We start from the raw sequence: 17,479 nt of genomic DNA, 5'->3' as shown, positions 1-17,479 counted from the left end.
ATGTTCGGTAGTTCAGCTGTCTTGGAATCTCTCCCCTGTACCGGTGGCGGCTCTGTCCCGATCTCTGTCTTCAGCCACGCTGACTGCGTCTTCTCCATCCGCCGCATGTTCTATGCAAATAAAATGTAGCAGGCATAGAGGAGAGGCAGGCAGCGTGGCTGAAGACACACAGATGCACGTGAGAGACAACTTGAGATGAGGTTTGACTGAAGGAAAGTTCAAAGGGTCATTATTTCTGCTCAGTTTTATAGCTTAAAAGGCATAGGGCTTGAGTCATTAAGACAAATAGCACGCCTTATCAAAGTTAGCACGCCTTATCAAAGTTAGCACGCCTTATCAGAGTAGCATAGCAAACGCTACGAACCCGCAGGGGCTCAGGGCAGGACGAGCGGAGCTCTCGTCATTGCCAATTAGCAGCCATAAGTTGGCTATGCTACTCTGATAAGGTGTGTTCACTTTGATAAGGTGTGCTATTTGTCTTAGTGAATCAAGCCCATAGTGTGGTTTTAAAAACTGCAAATATGACTAAATAATGTAATGCTATTAAAAAAAACAGCTATCTAACTGAAAATAAAAATTAGACTCTTTTCTTTGCTACTAATAGGTAAACAGAGGAACACCAAAAGCCCCAATAGTGTAGTATGTATTGACAAAGGGGGTAATGACAAAGAGTAATAGTTGTTATACTCACAAACATGGGTCACCAATAGGAAACCACTGTAAAGGCAGGTGGGGAGATTATCCTGACCCCACTCAGGAATAAGAAGTCGCTCTCTGTAGATAGTAGAAAGGGTCGCAACCCTCCACCCAGGGTGGATACAATATTACATAGGAGAGAACAGAGGCGCCAAAAGGATAAAAGGGGTTTTAAATGAACTTAAAAGCCAAAACTTGGTAATTAGAGGAGGCAGTGGTGGACTTGCCTCCTCCAAGCAGTCACAACACGACTGTAAATTCAGTCTATTTATTAACGAACACCAGATAAAACAAAGCAACGCGTTTCACGGGTCAGTGCCCGCTTCCTCAGGCAACAGAAAAAGGAGTTACAGCATCTAGCAAAACAAACAACACTTGGCACCTCTGTGAGGTGCGGAGTGTTGTTTGTTTTTCTAGATGCTGTTAATAAATAGACTGAATGTACAGTCCTGTTGTGTCTCCTTGGAGGAGGTTAAGTCCACCACTGCCTCCTCTAATTACCAAATGTTTGGCTTTTAAGCTCCTTTAAAACCCTTTTTTATCCTTTTGGCGCCTCTGTTCTCTCCTATATAATATCTTTGCTACTAATGTTCTAGTCATTATCCGTACCATATATAGAATTCATTATATTATACATTTTTTTTTCGCTTCATTTTGCTTTAAATGGCTTGGCCTTTTGTAACATCGGTGTACGGAGTCTGATAATTATACTGCCAGCTGGCATGTGTCCAGAACTGCTAATATTTCTACGTTCAACCCTTCACATACTTAGGGAAAATATAATGTTATTATGGCAAAAGTCCTCTGTATTATTCTTTGCCTTTTATCATCTTTTTTAGACCGATTAAGAAATATCACTCAGCACTCAGAAAGACAATAAAAATACCCAATACATTGTTTCAAGATTTCAGTCCCGTCCTGAATCCCTTATCATTAGATGCTGAGCCAAGTAAGCTCGTGGGCCATGCAAGGCTTTGCTGCGTTTCGTGTACAGAGGTCACTTCGTCGGGAACACAGTTACACTGTAAGAGATCTCACATCTACTGCTAAAAATGAGGCTCCTGATTAGAAGAAAAAGTGGTGATCAGAACAAGAACTGAACCTTTTTTGTTGTCTATTTTTAAAATTGTGATAAAAGTTTTCTTCCCAGCTATCAGGAGATCCACTGCAGAGAATTGCAGTACAGGAAGACCTTGTGCCCGCATATGTGGACTGTCGCCTGCAGGGATCAGGAATGGGTCATTTGGGTGATAATTCGGGTCCAGTACTGTACATTATAGCCTGCAGGCTAGTGATGCGTTCTGTGCTATGGAGGGAGGCGGCGGGACAGTGGTACGGCATGCAATGGACTGGGAGGGGTAAAAAGGAGAACAATTGCCTCAGCCGGCTATGGGATGAGGTAATCCAGTCCCGGGGCTGCCTTACACATGCCAGATTCTTGGCACAGGCGGCCCTTATTTGCCGCCTTGGCTGAGGACTATGTAACTTGTGTGCAAAGTCTTAAGGGGCCCATACACCTAATGATTTTCCCGCCGATATACAGCAGATTCGATCACTGTGATCCGTCCGAAATCAATCGTTCCCGTCAATTCCTGTTGAGCCGTCCGTGCGGAAGATTTTTCTCGATCGCCGGCGGGTCGGGAGTGCGTCGATAGCAGCGTTCGAATGCCCGACGACCGAGGCAATACAGCGGAGATACATTACCTGCTCCGTCTGGCGCGTGTCCCCGCTGTCACCAATGTCTTCTCCGCTGGGTTCTGCGTTCCGATCCGGCAGGCTTTACTTCCTGTCCCGGCGGGAAGTTTAAACAGTAGAGCGCCCTCTACTGTTTAAACTTCCCCAGACAGAAAGAAATGAAGCCAGCCGGACCGGAAAGCGGAACCCAGCGGAGAAGACATTGGTGACAGCAGGACACGCGCCAGACGGAGCAGGTAATGTATACGGGGGGGGGGGGGGGGGGGGCTAGGCAGCAGCAGCACCACCACAAATGGTGATCGGTTTCATAGTGAAATCGATTCACAATCAGGCAGCCATACGATCCCTCTCTGATCAGATTCGATCAGAGAGGGATCTATCTGTTGGTCGAATCTGATGGCAAATCGACCAGTGTATGGCCACCTTTATTCTTCTACTGTGCAAGATTTAAAAAGTGAATGGATGTATCTCCCCTGATGGCCCGCTTCTTATTTATACGGTTATCACCGCAGTTCTGATAATGGTAAAAGTGACAGGCAGGTGTGTGGAATAAGCCCTGCCTCTCTACAGTTTTTCCTCCAGGTTCACCACTAGAAATAGTCAAAGAGATGTTAATAATTGCAGCTTGCATGCAAATTGTATACAGCCTAGCACTGGGCCAATCAGAACCAACAAGAAGGACAACAAGCCCGATATAATTCACAGTGAATATGTATGGAAGTTGGGATCATTCCCATCCTGCTGGCCATCATTCATCACTATTAACCCCCTGGCGGTATAATTATTTCCAGATTTTAGGGTCTTTTTAAAATGTTTCGGACCCTAAAATCAGGAAGAGCAGAGTCAGAGTCTCAGCAGCAGCCCCTGTTCTCACTCACCTCCCTGGACTCCAGCGCTGCAATTTTACCTCCGTCCTCTGGGTGGCGCTGTAACTCTGTAGTGAGATTGATGGCGGCGATCTCCCCAGAGTGACTTAGAGCCTCGGAGGACAGGAAGGAGAACAGATACCGACGTCTGGATCCCCGGGAGGTGAGTAGAAACGCCCGCTGCGCGCTATACTCTGGATAGAGCTCCCGGCGGATAGCCTGAGCATAGCTCAGGATTACCGCCAGGGAGGTTAAAGCGGACCTGAACTCAAAACTTCCTCTCTGCTCTAAAAGATAAGCAGCAGCATAGTAACCTTTAACATAAACACATTTCCTTGTTACAGCTGATACAAATCCCGCAATAAATCTGCAGTATGTCTACTTCCTGCTTTCATGGTAGCAGACATAGGGTTAACATCCTGCGTTTACAAATTAGTTGCTCTGCCAAAGAATCCAGCGGACACAGCTGAGAGATCAAATTACACTGGTGATTAGTCACAGAGGAGGAGGAATTAGACGGGCTAAACTCTCTAAATACATACAAGGTGACTTTCTCTGTGTTTTCCTTCTGTCCTGTGCCAAAGTTCAGGTTCACTTTAATTTTATCATCTGTATTAGGGATGAGCACCCAGATTTAGCGGAATTCCCACATCTGAAAGCTGCGTGACATCATGCTCATGTAATACACAAACATTTTTTAACTGAGAATTCTTAAAGAAATTGATTATACAAAGTCTATGCATAACTGCAAATGCAAAGCAAAATGTATAACGTGCTGGGAACAGGTATTTTGCACATTCACATTACCTATATTGAACCTTCTGGTTACTTTAAAAACGTATTCACAATTAATTAAAACTTGATACATTTTCGCAAATCAAACTCTGAGCCCACAAAATTTTAACTTCGCCCGATGTTCTATGCAAAATTTCAGCATTTCGGTGCCTTCGGAATTTAACTGAGCCTTTATAAAATGGCAGTCGGGTGTCAGTCAGAGGGTTACAGCCACGGAAAGTCACCAGAATGAAGTCACATAGCAATATTCTTAAAGTGGCGGTAGTGCTGAAAAGATGCATACTCTTCCATTAACGGCCATTGCTATGAATGCGGTCAGCCTTTCTCAACCTTTGTATCCTGGAGGAACCCTGCAAGTAATTTTTGTATCTCAAAGAACCCCTGGCATGGCCTTCAAAAGCTGGTGTGGCTGTTTTTCACTTCCCTCTATTACAGTGTCATCATTACCATGTCTCCTTGTTCTAGTGCTTTTTATTAATGTGCTCATTATTATTCTGACCCCCAATTTAGTGCTCCTTTTTACAGTACCTATTATATTGTGCTCTATTATACTTCCACCCCACCTCCCTCCCCAACCCCCACGATGGGTAAAAATGCCAAGGAACCCCTACAGAGTACTCAAGGAACCCTGGTTGAGAAAACCTGAATGCGGTGATCTGAAAAATGCCATCGTTTTAGAAAAAGATAATTCTCTGTTTCCGACAAACAGCCTTTTCGCTCTCCTCTCCTGGGTCTCGCTGGCAGCCTCTAAGAATTGCCAACCCTGGATAAATCTGTGTCTTCTGAGCATGTGCGGACGTGTGCGAGCGCACCCATGTTATCAGCAGCGTATTGGGCAGTACTACTGCGCAGGCCGCTTCCAGTGACGCAGGCGTATTCTCACACGGTCGCATGCCGCCGCAGAAGACGCTGACCCATCGGGGGTCAGTGATCCTTCAGAGGCTGCCAGCGAGACCCAGGAGAGGACCGGAGCTACGGCGAGAGACACACGTGACTTCTGGGGGCTGGAAGGAAGCCCCAGGGAAGTATAGATAGATTTAATTTCTTTCCTCGCTTATCCTTTAAGGGGGTACTTAAAGTGCACCTGTAATGTTAAAAGTAAAAAAAAAATTACACTTACCTCAGTAGGGGGAAGCCGCTGGATGCTCCCGAGCCTTATCAGATGTCCAGGACCCCTTTATTGCGGGCCGGGACAGGCTTCCTCTTCACAGCTTATATACGGAGAGGGAGTGCAACCATGAGCAATCCTCGACTTTAATGCTGAGGATGCTTTAGAAGGTCCCAGCAGCATATGAGGGGCAAAGGAAGACCAGGGACACTTTTGGACCAACTAGAGGCTTCCCTCTTTCGAGGTAAGTGTCTTTTTCCCTTTCCTGATTACAGGGACTCTTTAAGATGATATTCTTCACAATAGGTGGTACTGAATAAATAGCAACCTCCATAAAAGGGAACATGCTGTAATATTGTTAAGGAACACTGTTCTAGACGTTTGCACCACTAGCCCGGAATCTTGTATAAAGCAGAAAATTCACAACACCAAACAAAACCCACAAAACCCCCAACAAGCAGCCCAGCAATACGTACAGCATGAAGAATAAAGAATGTCACTTGCCTTGCAGCTATGGACAGCGGCTGAGCTCTGAGCAGTGGCACAGTCAGGTTCCTGTCCTCGGGTCACCTCTTCCCCTCCTCCTGGTACCCAGTGTCACCCCTGTACAGAGGGGGGCACCCTTTCCTGGCACCCACAGCTGTTCTGTAACACGCCGCCCTCAAGGTCCCAGCGCTGGAAATAACCTGCTTATCTGTGGCTGGATACGACACATCTTGCAACTTTCACAGAAGAGAGCTGCAAAAAGTTTTCTAGCCAATCAGATAAGGCGGTGGGCGTGTCCAGAGGGCTGACTCAGACGCCAGCAGAGCACACACTGTGCTGTGACTTGAAGCTAAAGGAGGACTCCACTCTAAGCTGATATTTCGGTGTCTGGTGATTATCGGAGAGTGGAAAGGCACAATTATTTTATATGCATTTAAAGAGGAAATGTAGTAATATAAACTAATTGGTAAAATTGCTTTTTTTCTCATCTCTCTCACCCCCTCAGCCTCACAAATTGTCTGTGAGGAATACACAAAGCACACACAGAGCCTGCAGGGGCGTGCATAATTTCTCCCTATCACAGCAGAGGCAGTGCAATGCTCTCTGGGTCGACAAAGCTTGACAAAGAAAAAAAGATAAGATATATTACAGAGACAGTGCAACTAGAAAAGGCTTCAGTAATCCAGAGCACATTAGTACATGTATAGGAACTTATAGGATAGAACAAATAAGGCTGAACATTTTGTTACAGAGTCTCTTTAAAGCAAACCTGGGATTTTAAAAAAGGCAAAAGTTAAATACTTATCTGAGTAGAGGGATAGCCTATGTATCATATAGAGCACAGGTTTCAAACACAAGGCCCGCGGACTGAATACATCCCTCCCTCAAGTGCTTCCAATGTGCATCATTGTAAGCAGCAAAAGAAAGACAGCACTCGGCCTTCCCTTCCAGAGGAGCACTCCGGCAACAGTGTTTCTAGTTGAAATTTTGTCAGTTTGAGCCGGGATGCAGCAACAACCCACGGGAGCCTCTTTACACCCTCATGTGGCAGGTAGAGCCCACTGTTCAATAATCTTAAAAAATAATTTTGTCCACGACTAAAGGTGCATACACACATCAGACTATAGTCTTTGGAAAATGAAAGATCACAGACCAATCTTACCCCCTTCTATGTAGTATGAGAGCCATACCTTCACAGTCTATTCTATGGAGCTGAACTCCCCATCAGATAGAAATCTTTGCAAGATGCTGTACACCATTCAACAGATCAGAATCTGCAAAACGTCCGTTCCTGCAAAAGATCCGTTCCTGCAAAATGCATTCATAGTCTATGATATCTGCAGATCCTCATACACACCTTGTTTAACTGACATTCATCTGCATATCTGACAATCATCTGCAGATCTGAAGATCCATCCTGGTGGATCTGATCTGCAGATGAATGTCTGTTATGCTGGGTCTAGACGTAGCGATCCAGCGGCTCGATTAGCCGCCGGATCGCCTCTTCCGCATCCTAGTGCGTACCCGCCGTGTCCCCGCTCGCCCGCGCGTGCGTCGGATTCGATCCGCCCTCGTCCCCGGCGGCGCCGCTTATCTTCCGCTCTATTCCCTGCCATTGTCCGATCATGGGGAACGAGCAGGGAATTGGTGGTAGCGAGATCGGACCTGTCGGATCTTATCAATCGAGCCGCATCAGCGGCTCGATTGATAAGACAAATCTTCACGTGTAGACCCAGCTTTAAACAAGGTGTGTATGAGATCTGCAGATGTCATAGACTATGAATGCAATTTGCAGGAACGGATCTTTGGCAGGAACAGATCTTTTGCAGATACTGATCTTTTGTGTCTGTACAGCATCTTTGTGTGCAGCATCTTGCAAAGATTTTATCTAATGGGGAGTTCAGCTCCATAGAATAGACTGTGTAGGTGTGGCTCTCATACTACATGGAAGGGGGTAAAATTGGTCTGTGATCTTTCATTTTCAAAAGACTATAGTCTGATGTGTGTATGCACCTTAGGTCTATGTTTTCGCCCCTTTCATGATTTAGTTTGACCCCCCCCCCCCCCCCTCCCTCTTGATCTAGGGCTTCTGTGATGCTACTTGAGCCCACCGCTGGTCGTCTGGACCCTCCTTGCGCTCCCGTCCGTGAACAAGTGTGGCCAGTGAAGGCCTGTGCAGTAGCATGCAGCTGCTTGTGCACGAGAGGCTCCCGGTTACTGCGCAGGCCGTCTCTCGTACACATGCGGGAGTGCAGCCACGCAAACCTTCACGTCAAGCCCTTGCAGATCAGGTTCAGAGGGTCCCAGCACAGGAACAGTGAGCTCGGGGGGATGGGGAAAGCCTCTGGATTATCCAGGCTTCCCTCAGTTAATATTTAACTTTTACTTTATTTTTGCCTGCAGGTGCGCTCTAATAATTATGGGACTCCAATAAGCTCGGCTGAATTTCCTGAAGTTCTTGTTTACATTTTATAGACATTTTCTCTCCCTGCATAAAACAAGCAGAGATGAGAATGAAAAAAAACCAAACAGACATGAATATCATTGTGGGTAGATTTATCAAAACCAGTACAGATCAGATGCTGAAAGCGACCAATCACAATGCTTGATCTGGACGTCTGATCTGTTTGTTCCAGTTTTAGACTATGCTTGCACTGGGGCATTGCGGTGTGTTGGGTTGAGCAATATAATCATATTGCCAGCTCAGACACAGAACATTCATATCGCGCTTTTCTCCTGGCGGATTCAAAGCGCCAGAGCTGCAGCCACTAGAATGCGCTCTATAGGCAGTAGCAGTGTTAGGGAGACTTGCCCAAGGTCTCCTTAGTGAATATGTGATGGCTTACTGTAAAGGAAAAGCTGAGATTCTAGAGAGGTAGAGGAAAAAACACAGGGAGGTCCGGGAGCCCAATCTGGTGCAATATCGTTAGTGGGTACGGAAATTTTGTAAGTACAGATAGTTAAATACTCACAAAGGTGGGTTGCTGAATGAGGCAACAACTCGTTCTCGCGTATGGGGAAGTGCCGTCCCCACTCGGCCTTTGCTGCTGGTCGCAACTCCGAAAAAATAGATCTGTCTAAAAAACTTTCAATATCGATCTTCCCCTAGGGGTAAAGCAGGCCATACACTGGCTCGATTCCCGGCCGTTTCGACAGCAGATTCGATCCTGGGATCGAATCTGCTGCCAATCGTTTGCGGTAAACGCAGCCGCCGATCCGATTTCCTCCCGAAATCGGATCGGTCCGTCGATCGCGCCGTGCGGGAAATCACCCTCGATCGCCCGCGGGTAAAGTGCGCGTCGCTAGCGGCGGCCGATCCGATCAAGTATACATTACCTGAGGCTGGCTCCCGGGCGTCTTCTCCATGCTGCACGGCTCTGTTCCGGCTCCATCCATCCCGGCGCTTCCTGTGTCACTGCAGTGACCAGGAAGTTCAAATAGAGGGCGCTCTATTTGAACTTCCTGGTCACGGAGTAAAACAGGAAGCGCCGTAATGGAGCCGGAACAGAGCCGTGCAATGCGGAGAAGATGCCCGGGAGCCAGCATCAGGTAATGTATACGGGGGGGGGGGACAGGCGGCAGGAGCAGCTCAGCAGATGGTGAATCGGTTTCAGGCTGAAATCGATTCACAATCTGTTTGCAGTAAAGGCAGCCATACGATCCCTCTCTGATCCGATTCGATCAGATAGGGATCTGTCAGCTGGTCGATCTAATGGCACATCGATCAGTGTATGACCACCTTAAGGGGTACTAAATAGTTCAGAGAGGGTTTGGAGGTGCCCGGTAAGAATGTGGTATAGGCTATTCTCTACACGTTAATAGCAATAGAAAGGATATCGGCTCCCGGATACTTAGCTTCACAGGAGTCTAGACACAGCTATTGACCTGAGGAAGCGGCTCAAGCCGTGAAATGCGTTGTCTTGTGCACCAATAAAATCAAATACTTTTAACTATATACCACCATTAGTATACTTCCTGCAATGGGACACCTATAAGGTAGGACCAAACCTTTTATCCTTTCTATTGCTATTAGCGTGTAAAGAATAGTCTATACCACATTCTTACCGGGCGCCTCCAAAACCTCTCAAAAGCTAAGATTCGAACCCGGGTCTCCTGTGTCAGAGCCCTTAAAGTGAGCCTGAGATGTCTTAAAAGCAAGAATCCATACATACCTGGGGCTTCCTCCAGCCCCTTCGGCCTGATCGCTCCCGTGCCGCCACCCTCTGCCTTCTGTAACTTCAGCAGTCAGCCACCCCTCATTGTGCTCCAGTGGCTGAGAGCGTTCTGCGTATGCGCAGTACTTTTGTGCAGCTGCAGAACGCTCCAGGCTGCGGGAGTGCGATGGGGGAGCGCGAGCAGCCGCACTGCGCATGTGGCGATTGGCCAAAATTACCGTGACCGTAACGGAGGATCCAGGAGGCGGAGGGTGGTGCAGAGGGACCAAACAGGCCAATGGTGCTGGTGAAAGCCCCAGGTATGTATGGATTTTTTCCTTTCAGGTCATCTCAGGTTCACTATAACCAGTACACTGTCCAGCCATGAGATTATGTTGTTGGCACCGGAAGATTGGCAGTGCTGTGTGCCGGATCTGTAAGGTGCCGGGCAATGTGCGTTTGTACAGTTGCAGTGAAGCATACTTTCATAAACTGTATGCTTCATTGGGCCATATGCAATTCTCTTTTTCACCTGAGTTTTCTCCCAGGAGATAATTTTTCATCTTTGATTATAAATAACTTTCCAGTACTTTTCAACTAAAAAAAGTACCAAAAAAGTTGGTAAAAAAAGTACTACTAAAATTATTTTGAGCATATTCTTGCCTTCTGGGGGCTTATATTTGTATTTTATTGACAAGTTTAAAAAATGATCTCCTAGGTGAAAAAGTGAATTGCATATGGCCCATTGAATGCATCCCATTGCACGTGTATGCTGGAGGCACGTTTTCCCCTACATTGCAGTCCTGTTTTTACAAGGTGCGCACTGCCCCAGTGTAGCATGGTGTTGTAGTGGTTTGCACTCTCGCCTTGCAGCGCTGAGCCTCTGCAGAGTTTGTATGTTCTTCCTGTGTCTGTATGGGTTTCCTCCAGGCATTTCGGCTTCCTCCCACATCCCAAAACACTCAGATAAGTTAATAAGTTAATAAGCTTCCCCCTAAATTGTCTCTAGACTATGATACATACACCACAGGATACATACATAGACATATGGCTATGGCAGGGATTAGGTTGTGAGCGCCTCTGAGAGACAGTTGAGTGATGGGACAATATACTTTGTACAGCACTGCGGGAGATGTCGGTGCCATATAAATACTAAATAATAATAATAAAGTGTGAGGCTAGCCTAACCCCCAGCGACCCCCCCCCCCCCCCCGTCTGTGCATTTATACATGACCTGTTCTGTGTCGCGGTGCCCATCTGTATTCCGAATCCCCCGTTTCTGCATTAGCCCTACACAAGCTGCCGGCATGGCACGTGTGTGACTCACACACTCGTGATGCGTGCTATACGCCGGGGGGCGTGTATGGGGCTAATGGTAAAGCAGTGGATTTGGAATACGGATGGGCACCGCGACACAGGACAGGTCATGTATAAATGCACGCATGTACATACACATTTATACACTGGAGGAACAGTGCTGGGAGTTTGCTGCATTTGTCGCTCTTCCCTATATTGCTCCCATTACCGCTGTGCATCCAATCCAGCAAGTCTACCCGACTTCTTGCAGCATGTCCGACCGATAGAAGCAACCAATTTCGGCCCAAAATTGGTCGCATCGTGCCATCGTCAATCTACATGCGCTTGGAGACACTGATTTTCATCAGATTTAGGCATCTTTCACAGTAGGACGTTGCGGTTTGATGTGATGTTAACCACTTTACCCCCACGCATACAAATTTCTCCGTCCCTTTTTCCATCCTTTAACCCCCAGGGACGGAGAAATCCGTACTTTCCACGTTCCCGCCGCTGTCCGCGCTCCCGCTCGTAAACAGGCCGCCGCCCGCTCGCCCGGAGATCAATGAACGGGAAAATCCATTCCCGTTCGTTGATCTTAGCCCCGCAATGATCCGCTGCTCTCCGATGGGCAGCGCGATCATTGTGAAAAACACACACTTACCCAGCCTCCAAGTACTTCCTCCAAGCTTCCGGAAGGACGCTTGGAGGTCGCATTAAAACAAAAAGTTACCGTGGCCATCTTGCGGCCAAATAATAAAACTACACCCTAAACATTTTTCCCATACAAATAAATTACTTTTACACAAAAAATAAACTCATTACCTCCCACACTCCCAATTTTTTTTTATTTTGTAATAAAAAAAAAATTAAAAAATGTACAATAAAAAAAAATACATAAATAGTTACCTTAGGGACTGAACTTTTTAAATATTTATGTCAGGAGGGTACAACACTGTTACTTTATAAACTATGGGCTTGTAATTAGGGATGGACGCAAAACTGAAAAAAATGCACCTTTATTTCCAAATAAAATATTGGCGCCAAACATTGTGATAGGGGCATCATTTAAACAGTTTTATAACCGGGACAAAAGGGCAAATACATTTCATAGGTTTTAATTACAGTAGCATGCATTATTTAAAAACTATAATGGCTGAAAACTGAAAAATAATTAATTTTTTTCCCACATTTTTCCTATTTTCCCATTAAAACACATTTAGAATAAAATAATTCTTGGCATTATGTCCCACCTAAAGAAAGCCTAATTGGTGGTGGAAAAGACAAGATATAGTTCATTTCATTGCGATAAATAATAATAAAGTTATAGACGAATGAGTGGAAGGAGCGCTGAAAGGTGAAAATTGCTCTGGTGGTCAGGGGGTAAAACCCCTCAGTGGTGAAGTGGTTAAAGTTGCAACGCAACGCCCCAAATAAGTCGCAACGCAACTTAATGCCCCGTTATCATCGCATACAGTAGAGCATACAGGCAATGAAAAGTATGCTTCCAAGTCACTACTAAGCATGTGCAAACAGTCCAACGTAGCTAATAATGTGTATAACGCACTGCATGCAGCACTTTCACTTATAGTCACATACAGTAGAGCATACAGGCAATGAAAAGTATGCTTCCAAGTCATTACTGAGCACGTGCAAACAGTCTAACACAGCTAATAACGCGTATAACGCACTGCATGCAGCACTTTCACTTATCGTCGCATACAGTAGAGCATACAGGCAATGAAAAGTATGCTTCCAAGTCGCTACTGAGCATGTGCAAACAGTCCAACGCAGCTAATAACGTGCATAATGCACTGCATGCAGCACTTTCACTTATCGTCACATACAGTAGAGCATACAGGCAATGAAAAGTATGTCTCCAAGTCACTACTGAGCATGTGCAAACAGTCCAACGCAGCTAATAACGTGTATAACGCACAGCATGCAGCACTTTCACTTATTGTCGCATACAGTAGAGCATACAGGCAATAAAAAGTATGTTTCCAAGTCACTACTGAGCACGTGCAAACAGTCCAACACAGCTAATAACGTGTATAATGCACAGCATGCAGCACTTTCACTTATCGTCGCATACAGTAGAGCATACAGGCAATGAAAAGTATGTTTCCAAGTCATTACTGAGCATGTGCAAACAGTCCAACGCAGCTAATAACGTGTATAACGCACAGCATGCAGCACTTTCACTTATCGTTGCTTACAGTAGAGCATACAGGCAATAAAAAGTATGTTTCCAAGTCACTACTGAGCACGTGCAAACAGTCCAACGCAGCTAATAACGTGTATAACGCACAGCATGCAGCACTTTCTAATAACGCTACACGTTACATACAAATGCAACGTCTGCACTGTGAATGGGGCATTGATTTTTCATTGCAGTGCGCTATTCTGCGTTAAATAGTGTTTTAACGTGCGACTTTAACGTTGCACTGTAAAAGAGGCTTCGGTTGTAATAAATGCCGCCAAGTTGCCTGATGTATGGCGACTTTTAAAAAGATCCGTTGTTCAAACCTTCCTAACAAACCCATGCGTCCGATTGAATCCTTGATTTGCTAAGTTTTTTTTATCTGATGTGTGTACGCAGCTTACAGGTTGATTCTTCCTCTTGGCAGATTCAATGGCTTTGATCAGATCTCTCACTAATCTACTTGTGTCGTCCTTGTCAATCAATAAATTCCTGATGAGTTTTGGACAGGATATCAGAAGAATATTTGGAAGCAGTTGTAAAAATCTCATTATTAGGATGGCAGGTAGTTCGGTGATCACTCACATAGTTTCTTTGGGCATCAGGCAGTGAAGTAATATTGGGTTTACTACAAGAAAATGTATGCGTGCTCAACACCAAGCTTAACCCTTACAAGTCTGGCTGTGCAAATCTGGCTAAATTGGCTTATCATAGCTGCCCCTATCCTGTGGAACTCTCTCCCGCTGCCCATCAGGCTCGCTCCCACCTTCAACACCTTCAAAAAAGCACTCAAAACTCACTTCTTCAAAGAGGCCTACATCAACTCGACACTACCCTAATCCTTTCTGCCAATAACTTCTTGATGCACCCCCTCCTTTTGTGTCACCAGCCCCTCCCTCTAGATTGTAAGCCTTTGGCAGGGCCCTCTCCCCTTGTGTATCATACTTGACTGTGTGCACTTTACCCAGAATTTGGAACTGGTCATTTTTTACCACTACCATTCCAGTTTATGATCTGGCATTGTACTATTATCTGCATTGTGTTGTGTATCTTATTGCCATTACCTGTATTGTTGTATCTATGGTCCGTTACCTGTATTGTTCTGTCAACCCTGTTATCATTGTCTGTAAGCCTATTTATTGTACAGCGCTGCGTAATATGTTGGCGCTATATAAATCTAATAAATAATAATAATAATAATAATAATAATCATGAGGCATTGCTCATGCAAAAATGCATTTGCTTTCGCATGCCAAACTTTGCAGGGTCAAAAACTAATACCGCGAAGCGGTTGCCCTGCGGGAATTAGTTCATGCTACATAGCACTATCCAGGAGCGACACGGGGAGGCTTCCCAATGCCCCCATACAACCGGGGGGACTGCGGGGCCCCAGGCTCTCTCACTGCCTAGGGACCACAGTGTTACCCCGGAAGGGGGAGGCTGGGTGGAGCGGACGGGAATTGGAAGCCTCCTCGTGGCGCCCCTGAATAGTGCTATGTAGCATGAACTAATTCCCGCAGGGCGATTGTTTTGCGGTTTTTGGTCTTTGACCCTGCATATTTAGGCATGCGAAAGCAAATGCATATTTGCATGAGCAATGTCTCGTGATTAGCCAATAGGCCAAATTTGCAAAGCCAGATTTGTCAGGTTCACTTGGTTGATGCACACATTTTCCTCTCTGGTGTAATTAGCAGGAGTAATATTGGGGAAGGCATTACTGATGATCAGTGTGATAAGATAAGTTTTGATAACAGTACTCTGATACAGATACAGATCAGAACGTACTCAGTCACGCTGGCAGTGCTTAGGAGTCATCAGTGGTGGAGTCGATTTTCTCTGTTAAGTGCTACATTAGACGTGTCAGAGCTTTATAAATGCGTAATAATAATAATTGCCATGAACACCAGAGAAAGACGTATGCCTGACACATTCTGCCAATTGGTGCACGCTGCATAGGAGGCAATATGGCAGCCGCCATCTTGTTTTCTGCTTTATTAATCACATCCCTACCACAGGTTATTCCCCCTTAAAAACCACAGCAATTTTCACACATCACACTCTCCGCATTCATTCCCCAATAACGTTATCGCTACTTATCACACTGAAATGATCAATACTGTATATCGTGGGTTATTTTTCCGCCACAAATCAGGCTTTCTTTGAGTAATACTTTTTGCTAAGAATTATTTTATCTGCATTTTAAAGGGCGTTAAAAAAAATCTCAGTTTTCAGCTGTTATGCTTTTAAAATAAAACCTGCTACTGTAGCATAATGTAGCAAATATGTAGCATACTGTAATGTAATCAGTACACAGGAAGTGTTGTGTATGTGTGTTTTCACTTTCATTTTCAGAATGACCTCCTGTATCTCGTTGATGGCGGTGATCATTCGTCACAGGCAGCTTTATTGGCTTTGCGAATACGTTCCCATTCACCAATCATAGATTGGTTTGGATGGCGACGGAGGTGAACGCATGCGTGCCTAGTGAAGATAAATAATCAAATCAATGCCCCTAACCTAAAAGCGAAGTTTTCAGGAGCATAAATATGTGTAACAAGGATCGGGAAGTGGTTAAGTGCCAGTTGCCCGGCCGTCAGCCTTTTATTGGGCTTCAGTAGAGTCAGCAAAAAGTAAATATGATATAATTTGAAGGCTAAATATAATTCTCTACTAGCAAAATCTTGGCAATAACACGTTTGTGTGGTTATAGGAGTAGGTTCAAATGTACCCGAGGCGACATGTGACATGATGAGCTAAACGTGTGTGTACAGTGCCAAACATATTAATAACCAGGCGGTTTTACTTGTTTTATTTTGTTGCCTTACTTTTTAGCAGAGGAGTGACAGCTTCTGTCTTGTCTCATTTTGTCTGTAATATAGTAAACATCCCTGATAAGCTAATTACTGCCATAAAAGTTTTCCTGGCAGAATACAACTTCAGAGAGCAGGGGAGATAAAAAATATATCAATAGTTCATGTATTTTCATTTAGGACACCTAATAGACTGCAACTGAGCAGAGATAGTAAAACATTTAGTCTACTTTGTAAATGTTTAAATATAAAATAAAACTATGGGATACCTAAAAAAAACTAAAACAAAACAAAAACCATTTTTAGGAGCATGAGGATAAATACAGTTTTTTATCTCATCAGTTTATTTTAACCCGGTGTTCACTTTAAGGTATAAACTAAAAAGTGCTAGAGCCACATCCATTTTCAGAGCTAGTACACACCAAACTCACTATTGCAATCACTAGTGCTTAGCGATTTGCGATAGCGATTTTTAGACAGAGCGATTTTTGAATGAATGAGCGTTTATGCTCATTCATTCAAGCTGAATCGCTCCAAAAAATGCTACATGCAGCACGTATGCGATTTTAGAAAAAACACAACGTTGCTGTGGGGACGCCCTCATAGGGTTTCAGTAGCCAAGAGCTTTTTAAAGCGATGGCGATCTGAAAAGTGCTCAGAAGCGCTCTTGGTGTGCACCAGCCCTCACTCTTGTTCCCATGATTTTATTAATGAAGCTAAAACACTGATCCCAACTCCACCAGCTGTATATAAGTGTATCTTTATGATAACAATTTCTCCAGCGCCTCTCTGATTGTGTATCAATAGTGAAGACAATTTCCTAGGTGTGTCAGAAACGATTAATGAGATGGCCAGCTCATTAATCGTTTCTGACACAACTCCCTGTGATTAATACAGTGAGAAAGGTTACTTACCTCAGCAGAGGGAAGCCTTCATCTTTCTCAGTATCCCGAATCCAGCGCTGGCTCCTCACAAACTGTCCAGAACCATAACAAGCCTCTGAAGCACCTCGCACAGGTGCACTTGCGGCTTCCTGTTCAGGCTCCAGCGGAAATAGCTGACTCCGGTCGGTTCGCTCTACTTGCGTCTGTGCGGTAGAGCGGATCCAATCGGCTCAGCTGTTTCGTCCGGAGCCTAAACAGAAAACCGCTACTGAGCCTGCATGAGGTGCGTCAGAGACTTGTGATGGTTCTTGCGCCCAGCGCTGCTGACAAGCCTATCGGCAGATTTTCGTGGGCTGCCAGCGCTGGATCAGGGGTGCTGAAAAGGACGAGGGAATCCTTGTTAGGATCCAGAGGATTTTTGTACTATCCTACAAGTTCCTAAACCTATTCTAATGTGCTCTGGCTTACTGCAGCACTTTCTACCATCAC

General features: G+C 45.1%; 2 protein-coding genes across 2 annotated transcripts in view; one reads left to right on the top strand and one right to left on the bottom strand.

Annotated features, from left to right (window-relative positions):
• Positions 1–5,862, bottom strand: part of PIK3R6 (phosphoinositide-3-kinase regulatory subunit 6) — a 147,223-nt gene extending 141,361 nt beyond the window's left edge. The window contains exon 1 of the mRNA XM_068263266.1: positions 5,665–5,862. The gene's annotated coding sequence lies outside the window, so the exon portion shown is untranslated. The remainder of the gene's footprint in view (positions 1–5,664) is intronic.
• The window catches only part of NTN1 (netrin 1), a 431,580-nt gene that overhangs the window by 15,815 nt on the left and 398,286 nt on the right, over positions 1–17,479 (top strand). The window lies entirely within an intron of this gene.

This window comes from Hyperolius riggenbachi, chromosome 12 (assembly GCF_040937935.1).
Source record: "Hyperolius riggenbachi isolate aHypRig1 chromosome 12, aHypRig1.pri, whole genome shotgun sequence".
Lineage (NCBI taxonomy): Eukaryota > Metazoa > Chordata > Amphibia > Anura > Hyperoliidae > Hyperolius > Hyperolius riggenbachi.
Note: the sequence above shows the minus strand (reverse complement) of the source record. Positions and strands in the feature narration are given on the sequence as shown.